Below are 19,278 nucleotides of genomic sequence, written 5' to 3'. Positions count from 1 at the left end.
AGCTTATCGCCGGCCGAATAAATGTCCTGCCTTGGCCACTGATATGCTGAGCAGCATTGCCATGTAACGGGTATGGGCCCCGCCTTCTTCCTTGTGCCAGGGCCTGTTACATCACACTGCGGTACAGTATATCACTAGCTGAAGTGGCACATTGTTGCGGCCGGCAATAAGCTCAGCGCAGTCTGACGCGTCAGGCCCCAGAATGTGAAAGAAGACTAGAGTCCAGAAGACAGGAGATGGATATCAGGGCATTGGAGTAGCAGAAGGTAAATTAAAGTTTGTTATTTTTCTTTTTGTAGCACGGGTAGAATGGATAAATAAAAAAATTCAGTGGATTTAATATCTGAGTTGGTCCTAGTAAAAGAGTATAATAAAATAGTTCTAGGTCACTTTAAAGAGACCGGATATTAGGACAAAGAAATAACATGCAAACAAATGCATGTAGATATCTTTTGCTGAGAGCCACACAGCAACATACCAACTGGACTGTGTTGATAGAAGCTGAAAGCTCACTATGCTCGCACACAGTATTTGTTGATGGAGATTAGATCCTTTGGGTGCAGAAAATGAGGGTTGTTATGCTAGTTTAAATAAACTGCATTCTTTAAACAACTAGTCAGAAAGTATTTGCTGAATCTAGTTCTGCAAAAATTTCAACATAATCCTAAATGCAAATCTACCATGACTGCTTCGCAGACTGTTCAATTTCTTGAAAAGCCATGTTCAACTTGATTTGGGATGGGAAATTCTAAAGGTGGTGTTCATTATCATGACTTCATGGTTGCACAGTGTGTCACATTTAAGATGGTTTAGCATATAGTTGTGGTAAAGCACTGTTGACAATGCATGTAACTTCATTCAAAGGACATATCTTAAAAATCTTATAGGTAAACTGTAAGCAGGTAAGAAGAATTTAATCCTTTTGGGACCCAGCCCTTTTCACCTTAAAGGGGTACTCCGGTGAAAACCTTTTTTCTTTTAAATCAACTGGTGGCAGAAAGTTAAACATATATGTAAATGACTTCTATTAAAAAATCTTAATCCTTCCTGTACTTATTAGCTGCTGAATACTACAGAGGAAATTCTTTTCTTTTTGGAATGCTCTCTGATGACATCACGACCACAGTTCTCTCTGATGACATTATTATAATAATAATAACGCTTTATTTATTGTTGTCCTTAGTGGGATTTGAACCCAAGTCCCCAGCACTGCAAGGCAGCAGTGCTAACCACTGAGCCACCATGCTGCCCTTAGCATACATCTGCTATGCATCTGCTATGCATCTGCTATGCATCTGCTATGCATGGTTGCTAAAATGGACAGAGATGTCAGCAGAGAGCACTGTGTTCGTGATGTCATCAGTGTTCCAAAAAGAAAGGAATTTCCTCTGTAGCATTCAGCAGCTAATAAGTACTGGAAGGATTAAGATTTTTTAATAGAAGTAATTAACAAATATGTTTAACTTTCTGCCACCAGTTGATTTAAAAGAAAAAAGGTTTTCACCGGAGTACCCCTTTAAGGACCCGGGCATTTTTTTTGCACATCTGACCACTGTCACTTTAAAGGGGTTCTCTTTGGATAGGGGATAAGATGTTTAAGCACCGGAGAACCCCTTTAAGCATTAATAACTCTGGAATGCTTTTACTTTTCATTCTGATTCAGATTCAGATTTTGTGACATATTATACTTTATGTCAGTGGTAAATTTTTGTCGATACTTGCATCATTTCTTGGTGAAAAATAAAAAAAAAAATTATGAAAAATTAGAAAACTGCATTTTTTTTAACTTTTAAATTCTCTTCTTATACAGAAAATAGACCTAACAAATAAATGTTATATTGATTCACATATACAACATGTCTACTTTATGTTGGCATCATAAAGTTTACATGTTTTTACTTTTGGAAGACATCAGAGGGCTTCAAAGTCCAGCAGCAATTTTCCAATTTTTCACAAAATTTTCACAATCGGAATTTTTCAGGGACCAGTTCAGTTTTGAAGTGGATTTGAAGGGCTTTCGTATTTGACCCCATTATAAAAACTGCACCCCTCAAAGTATTCAAAATGACATTCAGAAAGTGTGTTAACCCTTTAGGTGTTTCACAGGAATAGCAGCAAAGTGAAGGAAAAAATTTTAAATCTTCATTTTTTATACTCGCATGTTCTTGTAGACTGCGTTTTTGAGGTAAAAGGATAAAAATCCCCCCAAAATTTGTAACCCAATTTCTCTCAAGTAAGGAAATATCTCATATGTGTATGTAAAGGTTTCGGCAGGCGCAGTAGAGGGCTCAGAATGGAAGGAGCGACAATGAGATTTTGGAGAGTGAATTTTGCCAGAACAGCAAAAACAAACCAACATGGCATACTATTTTGGAAACTACACCCCTCAAGGAATGTAACAAGTGGTACCGTGAGCCTTAACACCCCACAGGTGTTTGACGACTTTTCGATAAAGTCGGATGTGTAAATTAAAAAAATAAATTTCTCTAAAATGCAGGTTTTCCCCCAAATTTTACATTTTTTTCAAGTGGTAATAGGAGAAAATGCCCCCCCCCCAAAGTTTGTAACCCCATCTCTTCTGAGTATGGAAATACCCCATGTGTCGACTTAAAGTTCACTGCGGGTGCACTACAATGCTCAGAAGAGAAGGAATCACATTTGGCTTTTCGAAATGGTTTTTGGGGGCATGTCACATTTAGGAAGCCCCTATGGTGCCAGAACAATAAAAAAAATAAAAATAAAAAACACATGGCATACTTTTTTGGAAACTACACCCCTCAAGGAACTTAACAAGGGGTACAGTGAGCCTTAACACCCCACGGCTGTTTGACAAATTTCCGCTAAAGTTGGACGTGAAAATGAAAAATTAGATTTTTTTCACTAAAATGCTGGTGTTACCCCAAATTTTTCATTTTCACAAGGGGTAATAGGAGAAAAAGCCTCCCAAAATTTAGTTGTTCACTAAAATGCTGGTGTTACCCTACATATTTAATTTTCACAAGGGAGAATAGGAAAAAAGACCCCCAAAATTTGAAACCCTTATTTCTTCTGAGTAAGAACATACTCCATATGTGGATATAAAGTGCTCTGCAGACGAACTACAATGCTCAGAAGAGAAGGACCACCATTGGGCTTTTGGAGAGAGAATTTAGTTGGAATGGAAGTCGGTGGCCATGTGCCCTCACAGAATTGAATAAGGGATGCAGTGAGTATTTATAACCCACTGGCGTTTGACAGATCTTTGAAACAGTGGGCTGTGCAAATGAAAAAATTTATTTTCATGGACCACTGTTCCAAAAATCTGTCAGACACATCTGTCAGTAAATGCTCACTGCACCCGTTAATACATTTTGTGAGGGGTGTAGTTTCCAAAATAGGGTCACATGTGGGGGGTACACTGTTCTGACACTATGGGGGCTTTGTAAACACACATGGCCTTCAATTTCAGACACATTCTCTCTCCAAAAGCCCAATGGCGCTCCTTCTCTTCTGAGCATTGTAGTTCGCCTGCATAGCACTTTGCATCCACATATGGGGCATGTTCTTGCTCAGAAGAAATAAGGGTTTCAAATTTTGGGGGGCTTTTTTTTTCCTATTCTCCCTTGTGAAAATGAAAAATGTAGGGTAACACCAGCATTTTAGTGAAAATAAGTTTTTTTTTCCATTTTCACATCCAACTTTTACAAAAATTCGTCAAACACCTGTGGGGTTTTAAGGCTCACTATACCCCTTCTTCCATTCTGTGAGGGGTGTAGTTTCCAAAATGGGGTCACATGTGGGTATTTATTGTTTTGCGTTTATGTCAGAACCAGTGTAAAATCAGTCACCCCTGTGCAAATCACCAATTTGGGCCTCAAATATACATAGTGCACTCTCATTCCTGAGCCTTGTTGTGTTCCCACAGACCATTTTACACCCACGTATGGGATATTTCTGTACTCAGGAGAAATTGTATTACAAATTTTGGGGGTCTTTTTTTTCCTTTTACCGCTTGTGAAAATAAAAGTATGGGGCAACACCAGCATGTTAGTGTAAAAAATAAAAAAAAATTACACTAACATGCTGGTGTAGACCCCAACTTACCTTTTCATAAGGGATAAAAGGAGAAAAAGCCCCCCAAAATTTGTAATGCAATTTCTCCCGAGTACAGAAATACCCCATATGTGGCACTAAACTGTTTCCTTGACAGGGCTCTAAAGCGAGAGAGCTCCATGCACACTTGAGGACTATTTTGGGGATTTGCATCCGTCACCAAAATACCCTAAGGCAGTGTTTCCCAAACAGGGTGTCTCCAGCTGTTGCAAAACTCCCAGCATGCCTTGACAGTCAGTGTAAGGGTACTGTGTAAGGGTATATGTATATGTAGTGTTTTACTTTTTATTTTGTGTAGTTTAGTGTAGTGTTTTTAGGTACATTCACACAGGCAGGGTTTTACAGTGAGTTTTTCGCTGGGAGTTTGAGCTGCGGCGGAAAATTTGCCGCATCTCAAACTTGCAGCAGAAAACTCACTGTAAACCCCCTCCCATGTGAATGTACCCTGTACATTCACATGGGGGTGGGCAAACCTCCAGCTGTTGCAAAACTACAACTCTTAGCATGCCCTTTGGCTGTCCGTGCATGCTGGGAGTTGTAGTTATGCAACAGCTGGAGGCACATTGGTTGCGCAACACAAAGTTTGTTACTTTGGTTGTGAAACACTGAGTTAAGTAACAAACTCTGGAGGCACACTGCTACAACTCCCAAACATGTCCTTTGGTAGTCTGTACATGCTGGGAGTTGTAGTTATGCAACAGCTGGATGCACACTTTTTCATAGAAAAAACGTGCCTACAGCTGATGCATAACTACAACCCCCAGCATGCACTGACTACCAAAAGGCATGTTGGGAGTTGTAGTTGGAACTCCAGTTGTTGCAAAACTGCAACTCCCAGCATGCCATTTGGCTGTGCATGCTGAGAGTTATTGCTAAGTGACAGCAGGAGGTGAACAGGTCTCACCTCCCACTGTATCCTGCTACTGGAACCGCCGCCGCTGCTGCCGCTGCTCCTGACTCCGGGACCGCCGTTGTCGCTCCTGAGGGGACACCTGCCAGGCCAGGAAGAGGTAGGAGACCCCCGCCGGCCCGATCGCCTCCCTGATCACCGCTGAGCAGGGCAGTGATTGGTCAGTCGTTTCGATCAATCAATCACATGATCGCAAGGGGGCATCCGTGCCACCTCACTCCAGCCCCATTCACCCTTTTTTTCCAGGTCACCGGGTCACCAGAGGCCCGATTGACCCGGAATCGCCGCAAATCGCTGGGCTGAATTGACCGTCGATCGCCACCATGGGGGGGGGGGGGGGGGGGGCATCCCGGTCTGATCCCTGCCCGGCACACGGCGGGGACCAATATTCCCAGTACAGGTACGCCCTGGGTCCTGTATGCCCTGGGTCCTAAATTCTAAATACAGGTATGCCCTGGATTCTTAAGTACCCAGAGGCCCGGTCCCTAAGTGGCTAAAGGGGTATTCCACTGGAAAACATTTTCTTTTAAATCAACTGGCGCCAGAAAGTTAAACAGTTTTGTGAATTACTTCTATTTAAAAATCCCAATCCTTCCAGTATTTATCAGCTGCTGTATAATACACAGGAAGTTCTTTTCTTTTTGAATTTCCTTTCTGCCTGATGACAGTGCTCTCTGCTGACACCTCTATCCATTTTAGGAACTGTCCAGAGTAGGAGCAAATACCCATAGAAAACCTCTCTTGCTCTGGACAGTTCCTAAAATGGACAGAGGTGTCATCTAGGAGCACTGTCGTCAGGCACAAAGGAAATTAAAAAAAGAAAAGAACTTCCTGTGGTGCATACAGCAGCTGATAACTACTGGAAGGATTGGGATTTTTTAATAGAGGTCATTTACAAATCTGTTTAACTTTCTGGCACCAGTTGATTTAAAAGAAAATGTTTTCCAGTGGAATACCTCTTTAACCTGCTGCTATGGACTAATATGGCAGGGGACACTGATTAACAATGTACCTTTATTATTACTCTTTGCTTTACCATTTTTGTGTAACATACATTTTTTTTAATGTTCTTATGAGGGTATTTGGGGAACTCATCTGCCTGCCCACTGCGGATGAGCGGTTTTAAGTTATGTCACTGCAGAGGGTCCAATGTTACAGTGGGTGGGAGAATTGGCGCACCTAGGTGTAAAATTGATTGGACCTGAGGAAGAGGGAGTCCCACCCATTGAAACGCTAGTCCCTTGTGTTTTTAATACTGTAATAAACCAGTATTTATTATCTATTATTCCACTGTCTGATTTGTTCTGAATCCCATATCTCCTTTGCACGGGTGAGCACCTGGGATCATCATTTCTACACCCATCTCGCTGGGTTCCATTATAGCGGGACAGATGGAGGCAGCACCCCGTTTCGTCTACCACGAGGAGTGGATTATATAAAGTTCTACAAGGGGTTGTGCTCTGAGTATAACACCTAAAGGTGAGCACACCAATATCACCCACTCACATATCTATTACCTGTTGGAAGTAACAGCACATAGTTGCGCTTCTGTCTGTTTCTTTTTTCTATATACCCATATTGAAAGCTAGGTGTAAAGTAACACCCCCCAATGCTCACTGGATACGAAAGGTACGGTAACCCAACCATAGAAGCAGGTTAGACTCTACTAACCTGCTGACAGTTTTCCTTTTAAGTACAACTGTAACTTTATTGATTTGACACTATGATATGCAGGGCCCAAGACATTGTGCTGCCTAGGTCCAGGAGTGAAATGTTGACACCAACACCCTCCCCCCCCCCTCCCAAAAAAAATAAATAAAAAAAAGTGCCATTGCATATGAGAAGGACATGATTAAAAAAAAATATCCCATTTACCATACGGGAATTAGTAATGTTGTATTTTAATAGTTTATAATAGACAATTATGCATGCGGTGATACCTAATACGTTTATTTTTATTATGTTTACATGTTTTTTATATGGAGAATGGGAAAGGAGGGTGATTTGGACTTTTAATATGGAAGGGGTTAAAGGGGTTATCCACCATAAGGTGATTTTAGTACGTACCTGGCAGACAGTAATGGACATGCTTATGAAGGATCTACGCTGGTCTTGGGGCTAAATGGCTATGTTGTGAGATTACCATCTCACAACAGTTTTGGGCACCGGTACATAAAAGGGACACTGTGGAGCTGGAAAGGGTGCAGAGACGTGCGACTAAACTAATATGGGGCATGGAACATCTTAGCTATGAGGAGCGATTTAAGGAGTTACAATTGTTTAGTCTTGAGAAGAGATGTTTAAGGGGGGATATGATAAACATATATAAGTATATTAATGGCCCATACAAAAAATATGGAGAAAAACTGTTCCAGGTTAAACCCCCCCAAAGGACGAGGGGGCACTCCCTCCGGCTGGAGAAGAAAAAGTTTAGTCTCAAGGGGCGACACGCCTTCTTTGCCATGAGAACTGTGAACTTATGGAACAGTCTACCTCAGGAACTGGTCACAGCAGGAAAAATTAACAGCTTTAAAACAGGATTAGATACATTCCTGGAACAAAATAACATTAATGCTTATGAAGAAATATAAAATCCCATCCCTTCCCCAATATCGCGCCACACCCCTACCCTTCAATTCCCTGGTTGAACTTGATGGACATATGTATTTTTTCGACCGTACTAACTATGTAACTATAACAATGTGGCTAGCTTTTTTTGAACTGGTATTTCCTGTTTGACTTTTTTTTGCCTATAAATCCCACAAATTCCATTTTACTCCCTCCCACACATCAGCCCCCCCACCTATTGAAACAAAAGACCTGTGGTTTTCAATCAGGGTGCCTACAGCTGTTGCATTAGTTGCAGATTGATCTCTCTCCCACCAAGCGATCGCTCCACCCATTGAAGCCGACAGGCTCCCTGTCATCAGCTGACTAGTGAGTCAGATCTCGGCCGCATTGCAAGCTGGGAAAAATCCGAGAAAAACAGAATAGAGAGGCTCACACTGCTAAATAATAAATGTATATACCGAGATATCCTGTATTGCACGTACCCGTCGTGCCAGAAAAAATTGCAAAATAGAGAGGGAAGAACAGTCCTCTAGGTATATAAATTGTGATGGTTATATGAGATATGACCAATATAAATAGATATGACCAGTATTAAAGATGAATAGGAATTTAATAATAAATTAAAATACATATAACAGGTATGCCGACAGGGCCCTTGCCGGGAATACCAAATGATTATCGAATAAAACAAAATATAAGAGCAAAAATATTGTATAATAAAAAATAAAAAATTGTAGACCTCAAAACCACTAGTGACTATATGGCAGTCCAGAGTTGAATAGAAGTTCAGAATGAATGTCCCAAATATAGATGGTTGATTATAGTATTAAGATCGCTGGCATCACAGGTTAATAGTATATAATGATCGCTGGCATCAAAGGTATCATTATAAAGATGGATATTGTGCCGTTTAACATAAAATATTAATGGACCGGTGCACTGCACCACTCACCACCCGTGAATGACTCCGTTCCAAGGGTCGCGCGATGTTCCGGCAGTCTGGCATGGACCAGCGGCCGGCATAGTTGGAGAACTGCATAGATGACAGTAGTCGTGTCCTGATGTCCTCAGGTGATGGTCCTACGGAGTGGCACAGGTAGGCAGCTGGCCAAAGGTGACGGGGTGGTGGGGTAAGTGTTTAAAGTGCGGCGTCCTCGTGGATGGAATTGAGGAAAATGCGCGCTGTTGGGGTGCTCCAGAAATTAGGGTATTGCAGCTGTTGAGAATGGATATTAGAGGAAATAGTCCATATAAAGTCTATTTGTGGGGGGGTATGAGGTCAGGTGATGCTTAACAAGCCAAATGCGTTTCGGGGTGTCCCCTTCTTCAGTGGCAGTGTATGTGATAAAAATCCGAGACAACGGTCATTTTGTATGCTGTAAAAATAAATAGTGGGGTGAAAATCACAGAAGAATTGTGAGAAAACCATCACACACAGGTACAGACACTATATTATGAACTACACTAACTTTATAGCCCCTGTAGCATAGTCAAATAAAAAAAAAATCCTGTAATACCCCTTTAATGTGTGTTTTTTTTACTTTATTACATTTAATTTTTTTACACTTTATTAGTCTCTTAGGGAACTTTTAGGAGGAATCATCAGATTCCTCATACAGATCAATGCAGTTCTATTTAACTCCATTGATCTGTGTGCTCTGCGCTCCATTGATAAAGCCTGATTCAGCCAGGCTCTATCAATAACAGAGCCATAGAAAGCAGAGGAACAGAGGTAAGCCCTCCGGCTACCTCTACTGTGGATCATCCCCCCCAGGGATGGTTTAAAGCTCCCTTTAGACGCAGCTGTCAGCTTTGACAGCGGCGATCTAAAGGGTCAATTGCTGGCTGCGGCAATTGCTGCATGTCGGCTATTAGCAGCATGACGGCTATTAGGTCATGGGTCGCGAAGGGGTCAAAAATCTTCTCTTGTCTTCTTTTTATTTACGACAAAATGTTAAACAATGGTAAAGGTTTATTGATACCATTTGATTTTTTTAAAATGCTTACATATTATGGTTTTGGATTCTCACCTGTTTAGATTTGCTATTAGTCTTCTTGCCACTTTGTGTATTTGGTTGGATTTTGATATACCATTCTGTTGCACTAACTTGAGCCAGTTTGTGTCAATCACTTCACAATTGTGAATACTGACCACTTTAAAGTTAAAGCATTCATGTATCCTCGGCTCTCCCATAAAGATACATTGAGGGGCGTGTCAGCCACAGGCCGCTCCATGCATTGAGTGAGCCAGGGTGCTGGGCAGGAGATCCCGAGGGGTCCCAATGGTCAGACCCCCCACAATCAGAAACTTATTCTCTATCCTGTGGATAGGGGGGGGATAAGATTTTCTGCACCGGAGTACCCCTTTAAGGATACATTTGCACGTGCCATATTTGCTGCAGATTTAATTCTTCAGATTTGACACTGCAGATTGGATATACAAATCCCTTAAGCTTAAATTTAAACATAAATTTAACTTGCAAAGAAGCTACTTATAGGAGGCACTAGAAATATTTTTTTTCTAACTTCTGAAAGAAAGTTAATGTGTATGCTATAGCTAAAAGTAAAGTTTTATGATAACTTGGCCGTTCTGTTTTTATCCAGTTACAACCAAATAGCACAAACCTGTTTGATGACCTAGAGGTACTATTGAGGTCATTGTCACATTAAGCTTAAAATGTTACCCCAAATGACATGAAAATATATTGTCTTCTAGTTAGACAGGTCATATAAATTGATTCTTTCCACATTCATACCATTGCTCTCTTGTTAAGTCCTTTATTCCTGTAAATCTCCCATTACCTTACAGGTACAGTATACGCTTCACTTAGAATGGTGTCAGGTTCCCCAGAATATCACCGTGCTGAGAGCTGTGACAGCAGTAGTACTGATCATTATCGAAAAGAATGATGAGCAGGACCAGTTGGCTAACCTAATGTTAATCCTTCTCAAGCTTGTGTCAGAGATTGATGGCTATGTACTAATAGATGCTGTGCTACAAGATACTTTCCGGTGTAGACACACTTTTCAGCCAGTTGTTTGACAGGCCTATAGGGCATCAGTAAGCTGTTGCACAAAAATGTGAAAAACTATAGGCAGCCTGTACAAAGAGCAAAATCCTGTGTATGTAATGCTGATTGTACAATATAAATATGAAAGGACTGTTTCCTTAATTTATTCCTGAGAAACCTTAAAGGGTACCTCTCATCAAATAAACTTTTGATATATTTTAGATTAATGAATGTTGAATAACTTTCCAATAGCATGTTAATGAAAAATATGCTTCTTTCTATTGTATTCTTCCCGATCAGTCCTGTCAGCAAGCATTTCTGACTCATGCTGGAGTCCTAAACACTCAGAGCTGCCAGCCTGCTTTGTTCACAGCCAAACAGGCTGTGAACAAAGCAGGCTGGCAGCTCTGAGTGTTCTCCTTTGTGAACAAAGCAGACTGGCAGCTCTGAGTGTTTAGGACTCCAGCATGAGTCTGAAATGCTTGCTGACAGGACTGATAGGGAGACCCCTAGTGGTCATTTCTTCAAAGTGGAAAATTAAATAGAAAGAAGCATATTTTTTAATAACATGCAAATGTAAAGTTATTCTGCATACATTAATCTATAATATATCAAAAGTTTTTTTGATGAGAGGTACCCTTTAATATGTATCCAAGAATTACTAAAAACATGTCAAACAATGATATTGTTAAACAAATAGCACTATCTGCAACTATGTTTTGCACTGCAAAATAGTCACTGGGCTGAGGGGAAATTTCATGCTGGCACAAAACATGACCAGAAGGAGGAAAAAGAGGACCATAGCAGGGACCGGAAGACTTGACAATGGAAGCAGCAGGGGAGTGGAGGACGAGAACATGCAGCCTTTTTCATCTTGAATGCATCAGGAGGTATATGACATGAATGTACTTTCCAAGTAAAACATCTTTAAAGGGGTTATCGTGTGAAGAAAAGAAAAGCGGCCACTCACCATAGTCCATCTTCTGGCTTTATTGCAACATGTAATATTCACAGATATAAAAAGGGGAGAGGGAAGTACGGGGGTGTACAAAAGGCAACAAGCTCCGTTATGGCCGGAGGAAGCACTTGCTTAGTGCAAAACGGAGCTTGTTGCCTTTTGTAACCCCCCCCCCCCCGTACTTCCCTCTCCCATTTTTGTATCTGTGAATATTACATGTTGCAATAAAGCCAGAAGATGGACAATGGTGAGAGGCCGACTTTTCTTTTCTTCACATGATTATCACTGCTTTATACCATTCATAGCCTGAGCACCGCCACTATCTATTAGCAAGAACCACCCCAGCCCAGAGATCAGTTTATCCATACTACCGCAGTGCCTTAGGCACTTTTCTACTGTATATACATCTTTAAAGGGGTACTCCGTCGCCTATCCTGCGATCCCACGATCTCCGGGCCGGCACCCCGGCGTTCTAAACATTTATGTTCAGAACACCGTTTCGGATGGGCGTGGTCATGATGTCACGCCACGCCCTCTCTATTCATGTCTATGGGATGGGTCAGGATGGCTGTGGTCGCTCGCAATGTCCCCTCACATGGATCGCGGGGAATCCCAGTGGCCGGACCCCCTGCGATGATACAGCTTATCCCCTATAGAGAATAAGATGTAGGGGTGGAGTACCCCTTTAATTCAGTTTGATACTCCACCTTTAGGTTTCACAAAGTGTTAAAATGGCGTTTACACTATGAATTTCTCCGTTTACAAACTTCCGTCACATGTTCCGTCACTACAGCTGCAAAACCCGGCCGTTACAGTAATTCTTCTGCCACGATGTCCCGTCACTGTATAACGCCCGTAATGAATTACGGGCATATACGGGTGCAAACGGGCAGTTACAAAACCCCATAGGCTGCAATGCAATTCAGTCACGGCCGTCAGGGGTTTTGTAACTGCCAGGTTTTGCAGCTGTAGTGACGGAACATGTGACGGAAGTTTGTAAACGGAGAAATTCATAGTGTGAAAGGAGCCTTACCTGTAAGAACAAATTGTTAATAACTATCACAAAACCACATCAATTTGCAGTTTAACACCTCTATTCACAAGCAGCAGATTTGTTACAAAAATTTCTGCAACTAATATTCACTCCATAGATCTGAATAGCAAGCCTCATTCAGAAGAATGTGAAAAAAAACCTTGGAAAAAAAACCCCACAAGAACCACTACAATACATGTATTTTGTAAAATACACATGTGGTATCCCAGCACAAGTGGCTGTCCCATGGTTTTGGATTGTCTCGGGCAGCCTGGCAGCACTAGGTATTGGGCCCACTAGCATCCTACTGTTATATTAATTAAGTGAATATTGTAAAATAAGAATAATATATTTTTCTTAAATACATTTTGTTATGGTTTCATGTGTGTATGTTTGACATGTTAGTGTGCCTTTAAAATGTGAGTATTAAAACCCATGTGACCATGTGAGCCAATGAGACCCCAAAAGTCTCTGTATAGTGAGGTACAGGGGAGGAGTTAGTCAGCCTCTAGTTAGTCAGTCCACAGTTATTTTCCAACCTAGTGAGAATCCTAAGCAACAGCTAAGCTCAGATGTGCTGTGTGTTGTGTGTCCTAAGCAGAGGCCTACATCAGCTTCAAGTTTACTACTGGTTATCCTACAAGTGTCACTCGCGGGAGGGATACATGCCCCTGCAGAATAGTTCACAGTGCCTTGGAAGGACCCTAGCAACCAGAATCTACAGTCTACAATTCCGTCTGGTGAAAAGCACCACAAGTCTCAGAACGGCAACAAGGCTCGCAAGGGTTATGCCGCACTCTTACACCAAGGCCAGCTGTCTGTGTAACAACAACTGCACAAGCTCAGTAAAGGCTATTATCCATACCCTGGCGTTGGTGTGTTTATTCGCTCATTGTTTCTGGCTGCCTACAACCAGAAAAGCTGCCTACAACCAGAAAAATGGCGCCTTGGGGTCACGAAGTGAACAGGTATGCTTACTTACACCCAGTGGTCACCACGCATAATCCAAAATATATCTTTATCCCCTTCAAGGGGTCCTCCGGGAAACCTAACTTATCTCTGGAACTGACCGCCCATAAGTAATAAATTATTTTAATACAGGTTCACATGCATGTGAAACCAGTCCTATCAAATCTGACCCTTCACACCAGTGTTTCCCATCCAACATTCCTATGAACCCTGGGCTTCCATTAGCCCTATCAGTTGTCCCCAGAACATTCAACCACAAGACCTGTTACTTTTAGGGAATTTATTCTTTGTAGGAAAACTCTAGTCAAATTATAGCATAGGAGAAGAATTATAGAATGCTTTACCAGTCCTGACTACAAGATTCTTTGAGATAGCAAAAAAAAAATTGAGGTTCCCCATGTGTTTAAAAAAATTTTCCGAGGGTTTTCAGCACTGATAAAGGTTGATAAACTTTATAGAGAACTTGGCACATGTGTAAAAGGGGATTTTCTCTCATTTTCCTAGGAGGTCCTCTCAAACTCTGGTTGGAAGCAGTGGAAAGTTCATAGTGTCATACTTCCCAGATCATCTGTCTATTTCTAATTGACGCCATTTTTAAAGGGGGTAACGTTTATTTGCTGGATTCCCCTAAGCTGTATACATGTTCAATAAGCCATCCGCCATTGTCTACAAATACTTATGATATATTTTCACTGATTTATTGGCTTCCTCCTGTTCAAAAATCTTGTATGCATCATCTATGCATGTGGTTTATTCTTATGCTTCAGTTACAGTACTTGGTTCCCAAGCATAAGAAATCTTGGTGTGTTCAAGTGTGATGACAGTTCTGATGAGATCATCATGATAAAGATCATCATGATTAAATGGACTGATGGCTGCAAAGATAGTGAAAAATGTTATTCTCGAAAGAGAATGGAAAGTACCAGGTTCTTCTTGATACCTACTTTACTAGTTTATTCTACTTCCTGTGCTGGTTATTACATTACAGATATACCATAAACTTCACTTGCAGTTATAAAGATATTAGGGGAGATTTATTAAAACCTGTACTGAGGAAAAGTTGACTACTTGCCAATAACAACCAATCAGGTTGATTCTTTTATCTTAAAGAGTCCTTTTAAAAAATAAAAAAATATATATGAAAGCAGCGATCTGATTGTTTACTAGAGGCAACTGGTCAGCTTTTCCTCAGCACAGGTTTTGATAAATCTTTCCCATTATTTCCATACTAACCCTCTTGCCAGTAACTTTATGTGAAACATGTAATACTGTAAAAACAAATTTTATTGGTATGCACTAAAATTAGATACACACATAAAGAGGAAGAGAGTGCATCACAAAACACGGCACCACCGGATACTCTGCAGGAGTTGGACGAAGGTCAGCGTGCCGAAACGTGCTTTGGAGTGGCGGCATCCCGGTCCCTGCAGCTCTTCAGCAATTTCTATATTTGTTGTGGGTATTTTGCATAGTATAACTTGTATTATTACATACTTAAATCTGGTGTATACGTTGTCTGTACACGTCAATATACAGCACCTTATTGATTTGCACTTTTGCACCTTTTTATACTGTTTGTATATATGTTACTATTACTCAGAATGGTGTCTGTATTTATATGTACTGTGTGATTACGGATTTATGTGCAATACCCCCATACTACCATCTTTCCTGCAGAGTATCCGGTGGTGCCGTGTTTTGTGATGCATTGTCTTCCTCTTTATGTGTGTATCTAATTTTTCGGACATACCAATAAAATTTTTTTTTTACTTTTTCATCAAAGTGACTCTTTTTGGGGTTTTCTTGCTTTCTTCTTGTTATGTTCAGTTTTGAGTCACATTTACGGGTTCAATATTTCTAGGGAGGGTGTTACAGTGGTACCTTATTGATTATTGTTATCACACACCTATTTTTCTCCCTTATCTTTTGGTCTGTCTTTCTTGCTTTAACATGTAATACTGTAAAAATAATCATGTTCGAGAAATAGTCATGCAAAATAAATTAGTTATTAATTTACATCTACAACATGTCTACTTTATGTTGACATCATTTGTGCTGTGACAGTTTATTGCAGTCAGGTACATGTATGTAGTGCTTCAGAAAGTCAGCCTTTTTCATCTCATACATGTACCTGATATTGCGGGAAAAGGTTAAAGTGAATCTGAAAGCTAATTCCTGTTTCTGTGCACAATGGAGGTGGGAAGCCTGCTCCCCCCGCTCCCCTGCCTCATCAATATTCCATTCCCAGCCCGCCCCCTTACTGAATATGCTAACAAGCATCTTCACTCTCAAGTCAATGATGTTAGAGCTGCCTTGCTAAACCCGGAAGTCGGGTGTAGTGAGGAGCAAAGCAGACTCATCCCCCCCTCTGCAGGCTTTCACATCAAAGATGGAAGAGGGAAGATGTTTGGAAGCATATTCAGCAAGGGGGAGGGTCAGCGGCGGAATATTGATGAGACAGGGGATATGGGAGAGCCAGCTCCCTGCCTTCATTGCGCACAGGAGCTCACTAGTCATGCATAGATAAACTGCCAGAGAACAGGACGTGCTTAACTAATAAAAAGTAAGTCACCCCTCTTTTTAAAGCTCTTCACCTGAACTATATCCCATTACACTGGGTTTAGTGCAGGAGAATTGGCTGTCAGATTCTCTTTACGTTAGGATATTGACTCAGCCACTCCAATACATAAAATTTATTATTTATTAAGTGGTAGATGTGCTTGTATGCTTTGGTTCACTGTCTGGCTTTGTAATGTACACAGTACATATAGTGTCTTTTTTACTTTTTTTCACATTCTGATGATATGTTACAGCCTTGTGCTAAAATAATTTTTTTTAAATCATGTTTTCCCCAGCATCCTGCACTCAAGCTATAACACTACAAAAAAAGTAAATAAAGGTCATTTAACCCCTTCCCTAATAAAAGTTTAAATCACCCCCTTTTTCCATAAACAAAACTGTGTAAATAAAAATAAACATATGTGGTATTGTCGCATGCAGAAATGTCAGAACTATATCAGAACTATAAAAATATATTGTTAATTAAACCGTACGGTCAATGGCATATGCGCAAAAAAAATCCAAAGTCCAAAATAGCGTATTTTTGGTCACTTTTTATATCATGAAAAAATGAATAAAAAGCGATCAAAAAGTCCGATCAATACACAAATGTTACCGATAAAAACTTCAGGATACGGCCCGTATGCGGAAAAATAAAAAAGTTATAGGGGTCAGAAGATGAGAATTTTTAACCTATAAATTTTCCTGCATGTAGTTATGATTTCTTTCAGAAGTACGACAAAATCAAACCTATATAAGTAGGGTATCATTTTAACTGTATGGACCTACAGAATAAAGATAAGGTGTCATTTTTACCGAAAAAGGCACTGCGTAGAAACGGGAGCCCCCAAAAGTTGCAAAATTAAAAATTTTCTTCAATTTTGCTGCACAATGAATTTTTTTTCAGTTTCGCCATGGATTTTTGGTAAAATGACTAATGTCACTGCAAAGTAGAATTGATGGTGCAAAAAATAAGCCATCATATGGAATTTTATGTGCAAAATTGAAAGGGTTATGATTTTTAGAAGGTGATGAGGAAAAAATTAAAATGCAAAAATGGAAAAACGCTGAGTCCTTAAAGGGGTACTCCGCCCCTAGACATCTTATCCCCTATCCAAAGCATAGGAGATAAGATGTCAGATCGCCAGGGTCCCGCTGCTGGGGACCCCCGGGATCGCCGCTGTGGCACCCCGCTATCATTACTGCACAGAGTGAGTTTGCTCTGCGCGTAATGACGGGCGATACAGGGGACGGAGCTGCAGGATGTCATGGCTCCGCCCCTCATGACATCACGGCCCGCCCGATTAATGCTAGTCTATGGCAGGTCTCCCATAGACTTGTATTGAGGGGGCGGGCTGGGATGTCACGGGTCGAAGCCATGACATAACAATGCTCCGGCCCCTGTATTGCCCGTCATTACGCGCAGAGCGAACTCGCTCTGTGCAGCAATGATAGCGGGGTGCCGCAGCGGCAATCTCGGGGGTCCCCAGCAGCGGGACCCCGGCGATCTGACATCTTATCCCCTATCCTTTGGATAGGGGATAAGATGTCTAGGGGCGGAGTACCTCTGCAAGGGGTTAAAGTGTCTATAACTATTTTATATATTTGTTTGTTAAGAGTCACAATATATGAATGTGTTGTTTTGTAATTGTTATTTATATTTGAAAGATTATGTGATTTAAATAATTGTTATGTGTTTACTGTCTTGTTCTAGAAAACTGAATTGACACTTTTCAGCTCTTAAGTAAAAAATGAAGTCAGCACCCTTATCATCTGTTGAGCAGCGATTAAAAAGTAAAATACACTAATCAAAAAAAATAAAGGGAACACTTAAATAACACATCCTAGATCTGAATGAATGAACTAATTGTATAAAATACTTTCGTCTTTACATAGTTGAATGTGCTGGGTCGGGGTTTGCCAAAGAAATGCCACCCCACATCATTACTGCCCACCGCCAAACCGGTCATGCTGGAGGATGTTGCAGGCAGCAGAACGTTTTCCATGGCGTCTCCAGTCTCTGTCACGTCTGTCACATGTGCTCAGTGTGAACATGTGCTTTCATCTGTGAAGGGCACAGGGCGCAAATGGCGAATTTGGCAAATGCCAATCGTCCTGCACGGTGTTGGGCTGTAAGTACAACCCCCACCTGTGGACGTCAGGCCCTCATAAGACCCTCATGGAGTCTGTTTCTGACCGTTTGAGTGGACACATGCACATTTGTGGCCTGCTGGAGGTCATTTTGCAGGGTTCTGGCAGTGCTCCTCCTGCTCCTCCTTGCACAAAGGCAGAGGTAGTGTTCCCGCTGCTGGGTTGTTTCCCTCCTCCAGTCTCCTCCACGTTTCCTGATGTACTGGCCTGTCTCCTGGTAGCGCCTCCATGCTCTGGACACTACGCTGACAGACACAGCAAACCTTCTTGCCACAGCACGCATTGATGTGCCATCCTGGATGAGCTGCACTACCTGAGCCACTTGTGTGGATTGTAGACTCCATCTCATGCTACCACTAGAGTGAAAGCACTGTCAGCATTCAAAAGTGACCAAAACATCAGCCAGGAAGCATAGGAACTGAGAAGTGGTCTGTGATCACCGACTTTATTGGGGCTGTCTTGCTAATTGCCTATAATTTCCACCTGTTGTCTGTTCCATTTGCACAACAGCATGTGAAATTGATTGTCAATCAGTGTTGCTTCCTGAGTGGACAGTGTGATTTCACAGAAGTGTGATTGACTTGGAGTTACATTGTGTTGTTTAAGTGTTCCCTTAATTTTTTTTGAGCAGTGTAGTTAAAGAAAACATGCCCTTTGAAAAAGTTTGGGGTTTTTTGTGTTCCCCACAGTCGCTGTGTAATAAACCCAAAATTTCACTCTCTCACAGACTATTAGGAATGGACTGCTGGGTATGTATTGTACCGTCTACAGACTAGTATAAAGGCAGACCATTTGTCGTGGAACAAAGAGGGCAGAAAAATGCGCTACAGTACGCTCAAAAAATGTATTGGAATAAAACAACAGCCGGTGATTACTTTTCCCTGGACTTTCACAGTATCTAGGCCCTTTACAGTTTAACAGGTTCAAAATAGTACACTACTTAGATGTACGTATGTGGTATGCACTTATGAGGGCAGAAAAATGCGCTACAGTATGTTAAAAAAGAAAAAAATTTGCCCACAAC

At 41.2% G+C, this 19,278-nt stretch overlaps 1 long non-coding RNA gene across 1 annotated transcript in view; it reads right to left on the bottom strand.

Moving 5' to 3' along the window:
* LOC130272904 (uncharacterized) overlaps positions 1-19,278 on the bottom strand; it is a 38,014-nt gene that overhangs the window by 582 nt on the left and 18,154 nt on the right. The window contains exon 3 of the long non-coding RNA XR_008843782.1: positions 8,526-8,949. This is a non-coding gene — a long non-coding RNA (uncharacterized LOC130272904). The remainder of the gene's footprint in view (positions 1-8,525; positions 8,950-19,278) is intronic.

This window comes from Hyla sarda, chromosome 1 (assembly GCF_029499605.1).
Source record: "Hyla sarda isolate aHylSar1 chromosome 1, aHylSar1.hap1, whole genome shotgun sequence".
Lineage (NCBI taxonomy): Eukaryota > Metazoa > Chordata > Amphibia > Anura > Hylidae > Hyla > Hyla sarda.
Note: the sequence above shows the minus strand (reverse complement) of the source record. Positions and strands in the feature narration are given on the sequence as shown.